Source organism: Saccopteryx leptura, chromosome 11 (assembly GCF_036850995.1).
Source record: "Saccopteryx leptura isolate mSacLep1 chromosome 11, mSacLep1_pri_phased_curated, whole genome shotgun sequence".
Classification (NCBI taxonomy): Eukaryota; Metazoa; Chordata; class Mammalia; order Chiroptera; family Emballonuridae; genus Saccopteryx; species Saccopteryx leptura.
Window position 1 is genome coordinate 35014560 of NC_089513.1, and position 16614 is coordinate 35031173.

The following is a 16614-nucleotide window of genomic DNA, read 5'->3' on the forward strand; positions in this document are numbered from 1 at the left end:
CCTGAAGGGTCAACAGAGAACTGGCCTGGAACAGCCTCCCTGAGCCCTGGGAAGCCCACGTTCTCAATGTGCCCCCGAGCGGGAAGCGGGGAGCTTGTGGACCGAAATTGACAGGCAGGTGAGGCCAAAGGTCAAGGCAGTGAAGCTGTGGATCCTCCTCTATCTAGTCCTCCCTCCAAATCAAAGTGAACTTGCTGAGGGAAGTGGATTCTGCCTTGAGAAGTTCCCGCCCCACTTCTCTCTTCCTGCCTTGGGCCGTCAGAAGCGCCTGGCACGCTCAGAGAGGAACGCGTTCATTCCTCCTTTCAGGCGCTCAACTTGTTTTCTGTTTTTCAGTGCGTGAGGTGGGCTCCCTTTGGAGTTCCAAAATGCTTTGTCTATACGGTCGCTACTGGAAATCTTAGCATCACATACCGAGGCAAACTTTTCTGTCTCATGGAAAGCTTTTCCTTTTCACTTGCAAAGGAGAGCAAAGCGGGAGGGTTCAAGGTGTCAGAGTGAATCACGCCTAGTGGCTCCCATCTCAAAGGGCAGTGGAGTTGAAAAGTGGGAGGAGAGAGTCCTCTAGCTCCAGTTAGGTCTGTGTGCCTACTCGGAAGTCACAAAGAGGTTAAGGAGTTGTTGTGGCTGTTGATGCTGTTTGTAATCTGTCCCTTGTGTGCGTTGCAAACAGGGTTTTATGACAAGGGGGAGAGAGAAAGTATGCCTTTTTAAAATGCTGCTGAAATTTAGAAGACTCAAAAGACTTCAGGATGTGACAATCATGTTTCACTGGCTTCAGTGTGAAACCCCTTTTTAATCAGCACTAGAATAAGATTGCTTTCTCTTTTCAGAAAAGAGCAGTATCTTTTCAGTTTCTCAGGGTAAAACACCGTGATCCCAGATGTCAGTCTAATCCACTGAAGTGTTACACTAGAAGGTACCTGGTTTAAAAATCCATCGTGGCATTTTCCCACTCAGCAGAATGGCTGAAGGATAGGGTCCACTTTGTGCAGCCTTGTGGAACTAAATGTTTATTTTCCCCATCATGATGTTCCTACCAGACCTGGGTGGCTAAAGTTTTAGGAAATGAAAGGTATTCTCTATAGCTGCTTGTGCAGCACTGGTGTTCAGGTGAGGCCCACAGGAGGCATGAGAAACCTTGAACTTAGGAACCTTGTGAGAGATGAGTTAATAAATTGTGGTGTCGGAAATTGACAGTAAGATCATATAGCACAAGCAAGAATCCAAACCCCTAGTCTCTTGAAGAGTGAACAGAGTCCAAGTAAGAACAAGAACGTAGAATGTACATTTATTTTGTAAAAGTTTTTTTATGTATCCAAAGATCAAAATGGTAAGCTTAGTGTGATGGGCAAATGTCACTACACAATAGGCATTGGTGATTAATATTCTGTTATAACTTTTAAATGACCTACAATATAGTTAGCATATATCATACATATTCAAGATTCAGACATCACAGTTGAAGTCCTGAACATATATTTAATCATATTTTTAAAAATATGTACTATCTAGTTTAAATTTAGAAACCCGGAAGGATAATAAAATTAAGATTCAACATATTCTATGAGTGATTTTTGGAAATGAGCCTTATAAATTTCTTCCAATAAATAATTTCTGAAGCTCTCCATGCACTTGTACCAAATAAGTATGTCCTAAGGTTCAATGTTATAAGAGTTGACTTTCAAAACGCACAATCCATTTTTCACCTTAGTCTGAATTCAACATACCAGCTGGGACCTGCTGGCTGGCTCTGTCCTGGTGGATGGCTGAGATACCAGCCTGCCTGGCCCCGTGACGACACCTTCCAGCTTCACTGGGCCATGTCATTTGAAGGATATGTAGTGGTGTCTGACCACTGAATGCTTACAAGTGTCATGGATGCTGCCAGAATCTGATACTTCTGCATAGGAAGAAATTGTGTTTTCCTTTAAAAGTGTAAAATATAGAAAATAGTTCATGTGAACCTATTGTTAATCTCACAGTAACATACTTTAGATTTTGTTACATTATTGATAACTATAGCATTTTAGTTTTTAGGGACTAATGAAATTCTAATTTTAATTCACAGAAAGAATGCAAGAATGAGTATCAAGTTCTAAACTTTAATGTAGACAAAAATGCAGTAAGTTGCAATCAATAGCATTATACCAGTCCATTTATTATGGTATCAGCATAATGTAAAAATGTCCTTTCAACCTTACCTATTGTTTGACAGAGAAATAAATATTTAAGCAATTGTTTTTGCAATTGCATCACTTTTATTGAAGACAGTTGAATGGGAGGGCCCCCCATTGTATTTATTACTTTTTATCCACCTGTAGTTCTTAAAGTCTAAATGTGAAAGAGTTCCTCAAATTCAGTGAAGGGGTTGGAAAATTAAAATTGAGCAGACCACTGAAATAAGAACAAAACATAAGCAAATAGAATAATTTCAAAAAGAATTTACTTGTTAAGAATGTTATCTATAGAAAATAGTTCTATTACTTTAATAACAAATTTTAAACATGTTTATAAATATTATTAAGTAATTTTGAATTTTTATTAAGTCTAGAAAGATAAAGCAACCCAAGCATAAAGACTTAATAAATACCCAAATTAATTTTTAATTTTTGCTTTAGTTGCTTTGTTTTTTCTGATTATGCCATTTATGCTCAGATTCATATTTTTAAAAAACTAAGCAATGAGGACAAGAAATTTAAAAATAAGAGACATTTTCTTATATTCAAATATACACATAACTAATTTAAGATGACACAACTTGAATAGACAAAAATTAAAATATTGTGAAGTCTTGTTGGTTCATTATTCTTGTTTTTTAAAACTTAAAAAATAAGTTATTGAAAAAGTTTTGGTAAAGTTATTATTAGATACTTTTAAAGCATGAAAATTTAACAAAGGGATGTGACATACAATGTTTAGAACATTAAGAAGTAAACATCAGAAGACTTATAGTCTAAGTTACCCAAAGTCCCTTGTTTGATTTGTATTTTTAAATTTTCAATGCTTACCTTAGCAACTGTCCCAAATAAATCAAATTGGAGTGGATTAATTAACTTCTCTTTTACATTTTTATTGCACCTCATATAAGTAACAAATAATGCTTATTAAAAGTTGAAGGAATTAAGATTTTGAAATAAAGAAGCCTCAACATTATACTTCACGAATATTTTTCTCAATCTGTTGTTGCTACTGTACATGGCAGAGGTCCATTCAACCTCCTCCCAAGAAAACACCTGTAGTAGAAATGCATTCATAAAAATTATTACATTTTTTAAAAACATTTAACCACCAGCTGTTACAGTGCTGTGTAGAATTCTGTATTAGCGAATGGTTTTCAAGCTACTACATTTTATAGAAGTTAGAAGACTACCTTATAAAGATTTCACTTTCTACAAACTGTAGCCTATTTAAAGATGTCACACAAAATAATGTAAAAATCTATTTAAACATCAGGAGTACTAACTATCTGTTTACTAAAATGACTTACAATTATTAAAAAGCTTGTTAGATTTTGTAATACTTAGTTTTGATTCCTGGCCTTGGTGTTTAGAAAGTGTTTCTCAAAATGTAAGACAATACTTTCCATTGGCTCTCTTTCTAAGAACTGAATAACAACCTTAACAAAACAAACTAATCTTATATTCATGCATTTTCTAAATTGTTACTTCTTTTCATACCAATTTGATACCCTCAGATTAGAAGATGTTAGGTAGTTAGTTTTTGTATCAGAATTCACTCAACCATTCAAAATACAATTTGTTTATTATCTGAAATAGGACCATTGATTACAAAATTATACCATCTGTTTGGTAGACAAATAGTTATATCCTATAATCAAAAGGCAATTAGAGTAGATACTGATGCACTGTATTGGCTTAGAAGACATACTGATAAAAGTGGACATGTTCACATTTTAATCCTTGCTGTTGAAGTTTACTTATTATCTTAGCTTGTTTCTAAGTATCTCGATCATCTTGACATAAAAATGCAGTAAAAATTAGGTTACTTGATTTATAACAGCTACTTCATACCAGGTGATGTTCTAAGCATTTTATATGTTAATATTTTAATGTTCATAATAGCCTTAAATAATAGGTACCATCATTAACCTTATTTTATAGATGGGAAGACTGATGCACAGAGAAGTTAAGCATTTTGGAAATAGTTGCACAGCTGATAAATGGTGGAGCCAAAGTTTGAATCCAGGCAGTGTGGCTCTTGAGTCTGTGTTCTCATCCATGGTTTTCTGCTTCTTGCTATGAGCCGCTTTATGCTAGGGTATAATTTGGTCATTGCTCTTAGAGTTATATATAGACTTAAGACTCTCCTTTTTAAATAAACTTGTAAGTCAGATATATTAGCACATCTGACTTCTAAAAGAAGTTAAGGATAGGTTTGTCTAGGGCTGGTGCCAACATTTAGTTTGTTTTTGTGTGTGTTTGTTTTGTAAAAGGCCAAATAGTAAGTATTTTTAGTTTGAGGGTGGAATGGCAGATTGTCACATAATCTCTGTTGAACTACTCCACTCTGCTCTTGTAACCACAAAAACAGCCCAGGACAATACATAAATGGATGGGCATGGCTGTGTGACAATAAAACATCATTTGTGTATACAAAATTTCATTTAGGTTTCATATGTCATGAAATATTGTTTTTCCTTTTATTTTTTTTCAACCATTTAAGAATGTAAAAACTGTTCTGTCTGTGTGGGCTGCATAAAAACAGGAGGCAGGCTGGGATTTTTCTGTGAGTCAGAGTTTGCCAACCCCCGTTCGTGGCACCTGGGAGCCGTCACTAAACAAAATGAATACAAAAATTTGTCTTTATTCTAACGGAAAGAGTCCCATTGGTCCTTCTCTTTCCACTTGGAGATTGTTCAAGTCTAAATAATTCTGCCATGCCAATTTAAAATTTCAACTTCCCATAATAAGACTTAAGAATTTAAATAGTGATTCCAGGGAGGTATATAGTGATTAATTAAAACAGTGAATGAGTAGCTCATTTTAGCAAGCATATAGATCCTTGGATATAGAACCAACTACCATAGATTGGTCATTATTCAGAAGAGAGTTAATCATTTCTAGTTGGAAATTAAGGTGGTCAGTTACATTTAACCCACTTCTTTCAGAGATTGACATGCATATATTCAGCAAACTAATGTAAGCATATGAATGAACACATGAACAATTATTTTTCTAAATGCCAGCCTGTACCTCTGGCAGCTTTGATCATAGGGCATGTGTTGTCAGCACTGCTGACTTCCATGTGAATCAGCTGGATGGAGTACAGTGTGCCTACGGAAGCTCCCACCTTGGCCAAGGTGGGGAAGCCCTGTAGGAGCACTCACGGTGTTGTAGGTTTCTCCTATGTATGCATCTCTACGATTACTCAGCGGCTGCTCTGAATATTTACAATCAAAGCAATTAGCTCAATTGCCTGACCTTGATTCAAAAACATGAGTTCAATATGAATTGGTATTTGTTCTAACTGCAGTTGAGGCCAACACATAGGATCTGGCTCAGTTTCATGTGTACAGAAAGCCAAAATTTTTTTTGCACTGGTCTGCCATACTTGGTTATTAATTCTGAGGTTAAGGGGTTAAACAATGAGCTTGCTGAGATTTGTCCCTATGACATTGCCTTACTAAAAAATACAGTGGGTCAATATATATATTTTAAATAAATCAATAAAAATAAAAACTTTCAGTTTAACTGTGAAAGAAAATGACTGAAAATAAAACAAATCAAAACAAAGCCTTGACACTTGGATTTAAAGCAATAGGAGGTTTTTTTCCCCCTAGATATTTGTGCACTGTAGTACTAAAGTGATATCAGCCTTGTTTCTGTGAGGACAATAGAAAGCTATTCATGTGAGTGATCCTTACAGGCGATAAGTACAACAGGTAGCAGCCAAAATTACCAAAATGCCTGTATATTTTAATAACATAGAACAAGATTATTCTGATTGAAAATTTATTCTGTTTATATTTTGTTTCAGAAAACCATTTTAACAATTTTAAGCCACAAATGCTTATGTCTTTCATCATTCATTTAAAATTTCAGAAAATATATTTATTGCCATGTTCTTTCCATTAACGTCCAAGATCATTCATGATGCATGAATTACTACTGATGATTGCTTTGAAACAAACAACAACAAAAAGCAAATAAACACTATTAAGTTATAGGCAAGAGGATGAGTTAAGCAGCAAAAGGACTCTCAGTTGTAATGTCGATGATACGGTGAGAATGTTAATTTTACTGTAAACATCAGAAGGGCTTCTGTATTAACAGTATTAGTGAAAATAGGGAGAGAACTACTTGCTATATCAGAAGCACAAGGTACTAGAGTAAGCCTACAATTGCAAGGAAATGAAAATAGCAACTATTTATGATGTGAAAAAAATAAATCACATAGTGAAAAGAGGAGAAAAACAAGCAGTAAAGAAAATGCAAGACAATAGGGGAAATCAAAGAAATTCCCAAGAGATAAACCATCTGAAAAAGAAAGAAAAAGAACTAGCAGTGGAGAAGGATGGACAAGGAAATTCTAGAAGTTGGAGAGTAAGTATTCAATATTTGCTGGACAAATAATAACAAATTTAGAAGCATTTAAATAATGACAGACCCAACTTGTGTAATTTACAGAGATAACATAGAGTTCCATTAAAAAGAGAAAAAAAGTTAGTTTTCAAAAGAAAATGGGTTTCAAAAAAAAAAGTCAATTGTGGTAACTTCACTCCTATAATTTGTATCAGTTTAATAATTCTGTTTTTGTTATCTGAGTTAATCAAGCTGTTTAATGAAAAGCTCTTTGTTCTTATGCTAAATGCAGTGTTTTCAGAAGTATCAGGGTTCAAAGGACAGCCTGTTAAGCCATCAAAAGATGAAAATATTATTGTATTCTTTAAAAATCATCTTAATTCCCAGTGTAATTAGAACAGACAGCAGACTTGTGGAGCAAGGGGACCTTCACAACCTTGGGCAGCTTTTCTAAACTCATGACTATGACCGTGCCATGACCATAGTAGGAACTGCAGTAAGGTGTTCCAATTCACCACTAATGAGAAAGTCTGCTATGGAATGTCCCCCAGATTTGCATTATGCATATATAACATGCCAAGCTCTGTGCTAGGTTCTGAGATACAGAGTTGAATAAAATGGACACATTCCCTACTTCATGTAGTTTATACCGTATAAGGAAAAAGAGAAAATAATTACACAAGTTAACCAGACTGGTAATGCATGCTATAGATTAGAAGAGTACTATGTGCCAGGAGACCCCATAACGGACTGTTGCAATTTTGTCAGAGTGGCCAAAGAAGACTTTATCTGTAGAAGAGGTGAAGATGAGTCTTGAACGATGAGATACCCCAGTAATGGGACTGAGAGGAAGACAGAGTGTGCAACCGAGGGAAGCACAGCCAAGAGATCAGAACATGCACGAGCTTTGAGGCAGGAAAGTTTGGTGCCTTCCGGGAACTGAAAGAAGGTGCATGTGGCTAGAGATGGCACAGGAAGTGTTGCCCAAATTGTGGAGTAAATTGTAGGCTTGGCGAAGGATTACCCACTCCATGCATGAATTCCATAGTGCAAAATTCAGCATGTTTTCACCTGAATTGAGAAAACCAGAAATACTATGGAGGAAACACAGCTGCCTTTGAAATCATAAACCTAAATGTATGTTCTGCCACCACTTTAGCTGAGTCCCCATCAATAAAATGGGATAATAATTTTAGTTCTACTCACTGGTGTTTTGGCAACAATCAGCTGAGATAAAGAAAAAACTATATAAACAGAAAATGCTCTTTAAAAATAATTTATTATTCATTTTAAGAGCTGCATTAAGCAAAATGCACCAGAATGCAGGTTTGCCTATCAAGAAAATTCTTGAATGTATCTGTGATTCCACTGATGATAGCATAGAATTCATCAGAGACTCCCGGCACCAGGAGAAGTCAAAGGGATCCCAAAGGGAAACGCAAAGGCATATGAAGGAATTGGAGAATTTAGAATTTCCGATTGATCCTTGCAATTTATATTTAAGTATGTAAAGGGAAAATGGTGGCCTTTTTTGCTACAAGTCTTTCAATTCTTTCTCTCCTAGAAGAAAGTCCCTCTTCTTTTTAATCTCATGAACTCAAACTTAGAGGCTTCCATTTTGCTGGTCCCAGAGCCTCTCCCATAAGTGTGCCTGGGTCTCTGCTCCCAGCGCGCCTGCGAGGGGGCTGGTACATTGCACCCGTGCAGGGACTCTGAACTTCCTCAGCTCAGCTGGGCCACCGTATGGAGACTGGCTCACTGGAGGCTGCAGAGAAGTGAACTGCAGAATTACAGTCGGTTTCACTTCTCTGCCTGATGTGCCTTCAGGTGCCTCTGAAGAGAGACAAGGCCAGTGAAATGGTGAGGAGGAGGAGGAGGAGGAGGAGGAGGAGGAGAGAAAGTACCAATATCAAAGAATAACAAGTCCTTTAAAACATAGAGGCATTGTTGGAAAATGCAGGTAGATGGATGTGTGTTGTGTGTTTGTGTGTGTATTCACAGTCAACATGCGTATTGTTGGGTTCCAGCTTTAAATTTGCTATACAGTGACTTCTGGATGTAGTTTTATCAGATAAAGGTCTATTTCATACATAAGGATAGGGGCAGGACAGTCAACAATGTCACTGTCTGGCACTGAGTGAAAAAGTATTGGGGTGAGAAGGTCAATATTTTGCCAAAAAAGAAAATAGTCATATTTATAGATCCTGCTTAGAACAAAGCAGCAGGCCACTGTCTGGCCCTGATTTTTAGCACCTCTCAAAACCAGCCTCACCACAGAACATCATGGGTAAATGAAAAGGGTTAGGAGAAGGACTTTATAACCTGTGAGTCACAGAGGGAAACTTTGAAGGAAAATTTTCATGTTTTCAAACTGCACACTAGGACCTCAGCACGTTCTGCCTTGTATGCATTAACGAGGGTTCATTGATACTATGAGGAAACCCAGCCAATACTGGTGTAGTATTGAGGCAGAAATGTGTGCCTTGTAGCACAGACCAATTTGGTGGATTGGTTACTATGACAACTGTAACACTACTGTCAGTCACAATTCCTGTAATCTTCCTCTTTTAAGGTTTTCACAAGTGTTCACTCCAAAATGGCCCTTATAGGTAGGCATTACAAAGAAAAGCTAGGAGATTAGATAATAGATAGAATAGATATAGATAGATATATGATATATGGATGAGAGAGAAAATATGTCCTAATAAAAGATACAAATAAAAAGGTTATGTTATAATGCAAATACTTAAAACAGTTATACTGCATAGTAATTAAGATCTAAAAGTCAGACAGATGCGAGTCCAACCCCACCTTGACCACTTCCAAGCTGGCTTTCATTTGGTAATTTACTAACCTATCTTCAGATGGCTTATATATAAAATTATCAAATGTACAGAATAAAACACACCTCGTTAGGACAGTTCTGAATATTGGGAGAATATGTGTATAATATAAGTTAGTGCCTGGCTGTGAAAACTTAATAGCTTTTATTTTTATAAGAATAGTTCTATTTATATCTAATTGCCTTTCTGTTTGCTAGTTAAGACTCTTAATTCCATGCAACATGTTTATTCTAGAGCTGGATTCTCGCAGCCTGAGTGAGTCCCGACTGCTGCTCTGATAAGGATATGTTTCTGTTGGCAGTGCCTGTTTTATCAACCTTTGACTGAAATACGGAGTTTACATTGGCCCCACAGTCTGCCCCACCCTCTTGATCAGCAAATGGAAAAGTTAGAAAACTATGATGGATGCATATTAAACACTTTATTAAGATGTAATTTACATCCCATTCAATTCACCCATTTAAAGTGTGTGATCACCAGGGCACACAGGAGAAGCGCCCATTTGCTTCTCCACCCCTCTGCCGCGCCTTCCTCTCTGTCTCTCTCTTCCCCTCCCGCAGCCAAGGTTCCATTGGAGCAAAGATGGCCCGGGAGCTGGGGATGGCTCTGTGGCCTCTGCCTCAGGCGCTAGAGTGGCTCTGGTCGCAACATGGCAACGCCCAGGATGGGCAGAGCATCGCCCCCTGGTGGGCAGAGCTTCGTCCCTGGTGGGCGTGCCAGGTGGATCCCGGTCGGGCGCATGCGGGAGTCTGTCTGACTGTCTCTCCCTGTTTCCAGCTTCAGAAAAATGCAAAAAAAAAAAAAAAAAAAAAGTGTGTGATCAAATGGTTTTAGTATATTCACAGAGTTGTACAGCCATCACCACAATTAATTTTAGACCATTTTTATCACCCCTCGAAGACCCCATACCTGTTAGCAATCAGCCACCCTGGCTCCCACCCCAACCCCCATAGCCCTAAGCAAGGACTAATCTACTTTCTGCCTCCACAGAATCATAGATTTGCTTATTCTGGACATGTCACCTGAATGGAATCATACAATAAGTGGTCTTATTTTCATGGAACATAATGTTTTCAAAGTTCATCCATGTTGTAGCATATAGTACTTCATTCCTTTTTATGCTAAATAGTATTGCATTGTATGAATAGGATACATCACATTTTATCTAGTCATCAGTTGATGGCCATTTGGGTTTTTTCCATTTTGTGCTTATTATGAATAATCCTGCCATGAGCATTCATGCACAAGTTTTTATGTGAACATATATTTTCATTTCTCTTGGGCATAAAGCTAGGAGTGGAATTGCTGGGTCATGTGGTATTCAATTAACATTAAACAAATGTTCAACTTTCTGAGGACCTGTCAGATTATTTTCCAAAGTAGCTGTACCATTTTGCCTTCTCACCGGCATTATATAAAAGTTCTGATTTCTCCACATCCTTGCCAATACTTATTATCAGTCTTTTTTACTATAGCCATGCTAATGGGTGTGGAATGTTATCTCACTGTGGTCTTCATTCACTAATGGCTAATGATGTTAACCACTTCTTCATATGCCTCCTAGCCATGTATTTTATATTTTGGGGGGATGGGGGAGAAAAAAATGTCTATTTAAATTATTTGTCTATTATTGGTTGTTCTTTTTTTTTCTTGTCTTTTTCTTATTGAGTTGCGAGAATCTGTCAAGCATTTTTATTAGGGCTTCCTATAGTTCCTAGATCACAGTCGGGGTTACCATCTACAGGGATTAGGGGTTCTAGTTGATAAAACTGAACATAAAATGCATGCAGATGCATAGTGGAAAATTCTCTAGATAGTTTTATATGGCACATATGTCTATTATTAAGAATCTTGAGGTTTACTGGTTGATTTTGATGTCACTTATTTTCTTCTTTATATGATTATTGAAGCTTTATGCTGATTTAGGCATTATATCTCTTAAATGGTAGTTTGGACTTCATTTAGTAAATCTTTAGTTCAAAGGAAAAAATATCTATTACCCATGTTATTTGCTTAAATTTTCTTAAAGACACATAAGGAATTTTTAATTCAAACTCTGTTTATACAACAGTCATTTTGGGAAAACGAGGAATAATGTTTTACTATCAAGACAATGGTAACTCATGAGAACCACTGCAGAAGAATATGTCAAAAAAAAACCCCTCTGAAAAACAGAAACTCAGTTGAAAGAGACTGCGCAGTGTTCCTTATGGGGATCAGCAGGAAACAGCCCAGCCCGGGATGCTCTGTCATGGCTGAGATTCAACTGAGGGCTTCACTTCACATATCACCAAGCCACTTTCTGACTAGAAAAGCTAAACATGATAATAACTTGTCCGGTTTCACTTTCCCTTGTTAAGTCTTCTTACAATTCTCCTTAGGGACAAAAAATATCTGCAGCTGTTGATAAGAAATTACTTTTGCTACCCTTAGTAGTTTAGGTGCTGTTACTTCACTAACTGTTGCTTTGGGTGTGTGGGTAGGGGAGAATGTTCAGCAAACCATTTTCTAAGCTTCATGTTTATGCTCTGGATGGAACAATTTCTACTTTGATTATAAATCTCTTTGAACAATCAAATTTTTGCTTTCTGTGAAAAGATTTACTTTTCTATTATATAACAAAGATGACTTCGGGCCACCAACATAGATCTGAGTGCACAATGGAAGGAATTTTAACATGGATTTTTTTTTATCTGGATATTAAAGGGTCAAAGAGTTATCAAAAGTATCTGATAATTTTATAGTTTTTAGTATGCACTGCCAGCAGATCCCAGGAAGGCAGATAGCCTCTCTAAATTAGTCCAGTATGTGTGGTGGTGGTGGTGGTGGGGACGACAGACATCTTCTTACCTTGCTGGAAGTCTTTGTCATAGAGAGAAGGTACCATATTCTAGGCAGTCACTTCAGAACCTCTAGAAGCCTACAAACTTCAACTGTCACTCATTCTTATATTCAACATTTGGAAAGAGTAAAAAAGCCAACAAACAAAACTAAAATATTACACACCACTCAAATGCACTGAAATTCAAGGTTAGAGATTTCTCTAGAGTTAGGAATTAGCTGACTAAACCAGCAGCAAGTAGTCTAAGCAAAGCTCCCATCCAAGGAAAAGGCACCCTTTGTGCAGAAGGGAGCCCCTCAAGCCTTCCATCAGCCTAGTCAAACAGAGAGCCTAAGTTTCAGAAAACAATAGTCTTTTTGACCTAGAAAGAATAACCTCACTGCAGAAAGATGTTTCTGGAGAATGCCTCTCATCTTTTACGGCAAGGAAACTTTAGAGTCTCGGAGCATAAGAAACATTGAAAATCTCTGAAAGCAAAAGGAAATGTATGTCTGTAGCTTTATAGACACTAATTGAAGATGGCTTCAAAAGCTGATGCAAAACATTTCTCTCCATTTAGCCCTGCTGGTTGTCCTTTCTCTGTTGGAACGTTGTTATCCATTAACATTTATTGCATGTATATAGTAGCCGAGCACCGAACAGGAGCAGAGCAGTAACCTGCCTCCCCACATTTCAAATTCTTCAAAGAAAGGGTAGCTGGTAGGCTGCTATAAAGTAAAATTCTTGTGTAGCAAAAATTAGAAAGCCCCTTTCTAGCCTAAACACTGTAGCAGTGGATAGAGTGTCAGACTAGGACGCAGAGGACCCAAGTTTGGAACCCTGTGGTCTCCAGCTTGAGCGTGGGCTCATCCAGCTTGAGCACCGGGTTGCTGGCTTGAGCATGGGATCATAGAGCTTGAGCTCTGGGTCTCTGGCTTAAGCATGGGATCATAGACATGATCCCATAATCAATGGCTTGAGCCCAGGTCACTGGTTTGAAGCCCAAGGTTGCTGGCTTGAGCCCAAGGTCACTGGCTTGAGCAAGGGGTCACTCGCTCTACTGCAGCCCCCAGTCAAGGCGCATATGAGAAAGCAATCAATGAACAACTAAGGAGACTAAGGAGCCACAACAAAGAATTGATGCTTCTCATCTCTTTCCCTTCCTGTCAGTCTTTGACTATCTGTCCCTCTCTCTGTCTCTGTCTCTGTCACACACACACACACACACACACAAAAGAAAGCCCCTTTCTCAAAGCAGTCATGCAAGTTGGACCATATAAAGCTCCTTCTCAAGTGTCAACTCCCAAAAATGGGTGTGAGATTCAATTCAGTGGTCTTTTCTGCCCCTCATTCTTGTTGTCTGGACAGTCTTGTTAAAGAGGGCTATATTAATCTCCTTGAGCTGCTAAAAAAGAAAAACACAGACTGGGTGTCTTAAACAACAGAAACTTGTTTTGTCACAGTTCTAGAGGCTAGAAGTTCAAAATCAAAGTGCCAGTAGGGTTGGTTTCTAGTGATGCCTTTCTTTCTGGCTTGCAGATTCCCACATTCTCCTTCTGTCGCCCCATGGCCTTTCCTCCGTGTGCACCGGGGTGGGAGCTAGGGGGTGGTAAACGGAGAGCTGTTGTCTCTTCCTCTTCTTATAAGGACACTAGTCTTATAGGCTTTGGACCCCACCTTTATAAACTCATTTAACCTTAATTACCTCCTAATGGCCTTATCTCCAAACATATTGTGGGTTAGGGCTTCAACATATGAATCTGGAGGAGACAACCCAGTTCATAACAAGGGTCAAGAATAGGACACAAGGAATTAGAAAAATAAGTTAGGGAAACTAGCTGAAATGCTACTTTTTCAACTATATTTATAAAGACAAAGTTATATAGTGGTTGAGCAATTATGCAAGTCAGTATTAGATTAATAACTCTTCCAGTATTACAAAGCTAGTAGAGAAAAAAAAATGCAGGTCTTGTTTCTTCAGCCTCAGAAAATCTTGCTTAACTAATTGCTTCTTGGTGTTTTGGCTAAGATCAAGTGAGAATCTTGCTAACTCATAAGTCCTCTTAAGAATCAACCATAGAGCTGTTTATTTCTTTTTTTATAATAAAATTTACCTTCCTCAGCCTTGCCTCAGAGATTCTAAATAAATTGATCTGTAATATGGACCCAAAAACATGCATATCCCAGGAGGTTTTGCTACCAGTGGTCTTAAAATCACACTTTAAAAATCATGGGACTAAACAAGTAATGCTTGTTTTCCATTTTGCTACATAGCTATAGAAAATGTGAGGAAATACTGATAGTAACTTCCTGGAAGATAAGTTTGAAGAATATTTGTTGGAAAATTAAAAGAAAGCTGCTTAACTGACATGAGAAAAATAGAAATGAGTCATAGGGAAAGTTACTGGAATTACCAGACCCTAAGGATTTATTTCACAATGAAATTTGGGTGCATTAGAGAATTTTCAGGATAATTCAAGCCACAAAGTCTAGTGTCCATAATTCAGCTTCAGAGAACGCAGTGAATTGCCCAGAGTAATTTGTATTTGCCTGTCAAAGATATGATCATAAAAAGGATATCAGCACGAATTGGCTGATTGGGTGGGTCTTGAAGGCTCCTACAAACATCCTTTTGGGAATGATGGCTATAGGAGGTTATCCTAGACTCTGCAGAGCCCTGAAGCTAAGGTTTCCTTTAGCACTTAGCCCTCCAAGGTTGGTGAAGCAGCAAGGAACAGAAAGAACTTGCTCCCCATGGGGATGGAGAGGAAAAGAGGAGGAGGATAAGAGATTCCTATTTCACCCACAACAGCAGGGTGTCTCTAAGCTGGATCCCACAAGCCACACCTCATTGTCTCCACAGCACACACACACCCCAGGCCTGCTTCAGTCCCTCCTGCTTTATCTACCCCCAAATCAGGGTAACCTTCATGTATCTTAACCCCAGGATAATTTCATAAATCTTCCCCTAAAAACAATTCCTGGCCCAGTTACAAGCTATCAGCTGAAATTCCCTTTCCTTTTATTTATTTTTTCTTCTCTTTCAAGTTGAGAGGAGGGGAAATAGACAGACTCCCGCATGCGCCCTGACCCAGATCCACCCAGCAACCTCCCCCTGCCCCCCATCTCGGGCAGATGCTCTGCCAATCTGGGGTTATGCTCACAACAGAGCTATTTTTAGTGCCTGAGGCAGAGGCTCCATGGAGCCATCCTCAGCACCTGGGGCCAATGCACTTAGACTAATTGAACCAATTGAGCCATGGCTGTGGGAGGGAAAGGGGGTGGGGAGCAGAGGAAAGGAGAGGGGTGGAGAAGCAGATGGGTGCTTCTCTTGTGTGCCCTGACTGGGAATCAAACCCAGGACATCCACATGCCAGGCCAATGCTCTACCACTGAGCCAACTAGCCAGGGCCTGAAATTCTCTTTTCTTAAAGATAACACCTATTTGTTGCCATGAATATTCCGAGAGAAACTTGGAGTGAGATATCTGGTTACTAACTTCTCACTGCTCCCTGCATGGCCACTCCTGCAGTGACTCTCCAACTGGAAACTGCCTGCTTGGCGGGAGGCTAGCTCCAGTTCCTCAGAGCAAGCTTCCCAGTCCCCTCCTCCTAAAACCTCTCCCTGGAGTCTCTGGAGTTAGAGTAATGGAGAAAATCAGTGGCTAGATCATCAGGTGGGGTCTGGCCCCAGTTCCCCTCACTATCATCCTGAAGAGCTGAACTTCTTTCTTTGGAATGTGATTTTGTTAAAATATTCCTTTTTACTTTTTGTCCTAGACACTCAGATACAATTAATTGGGGTGGGTGTTATATCCTAAACTTGAACTTTCAACATTAGTCTGCACTCTTGTGTCTTTGTACATTTTTTTCTTGTGCAGCAGGTGCCAAAGTTACCTTAGGTCCAGAAGTCACTCATCTCTTCGAAAAGCTGGCCAAATGGGATGCACAGAGAGAGAGAGAGGAGCCTCAGTAATGAGACTGGTTCTCAGGAGGCAGCATTGTCTAATAATTGGGCCTCTTTAGGAGTTTAAATGCAGGCATTACTTATGAGTTCATCACTAACATGAGAGTGATGCTTTATGTCCCTTTGTCACTAGGCCACACAGAGCTGGGACGGCTCCTTTGTGACGGGTGGCACAAAAACACTTCTCTCTGGAACAAGGAGAAGTGCTTGCTCCTATCACACAAATACTGCTGGTCCCTGCCAGCTCACTGGGTAGCAAGCTTATGAGCTGGTGAGAAGTGAGACCCTGCGTCCCACTTGCAGGAGGATTAGTCTAAGAGGCAATCCTTGCCATGCAACTTCCTCACGGGGATATGGGGAGGATTAATGAGATGCTATTTTCTTTGCAATTTATGCTCTTCAGAAGAAAGGCACTAAATACTAGGTATTAGAATGAGGG

General features: G+C 38.8%; 1 protein-coding gene across 2 annotated transcripts in view; it reads left to right on the forward strand.

Moving 5' to 3' along the window:
- The window catches only part of KLHL14 (kelch like family member 14), a 101961-nt gene that overhangs the window by 2658 nt on the left and 82689 nt on the right, over positions 1–16614 (forward strand). The gene's annotated exons all lie outside the window — the stretch shown is intronic.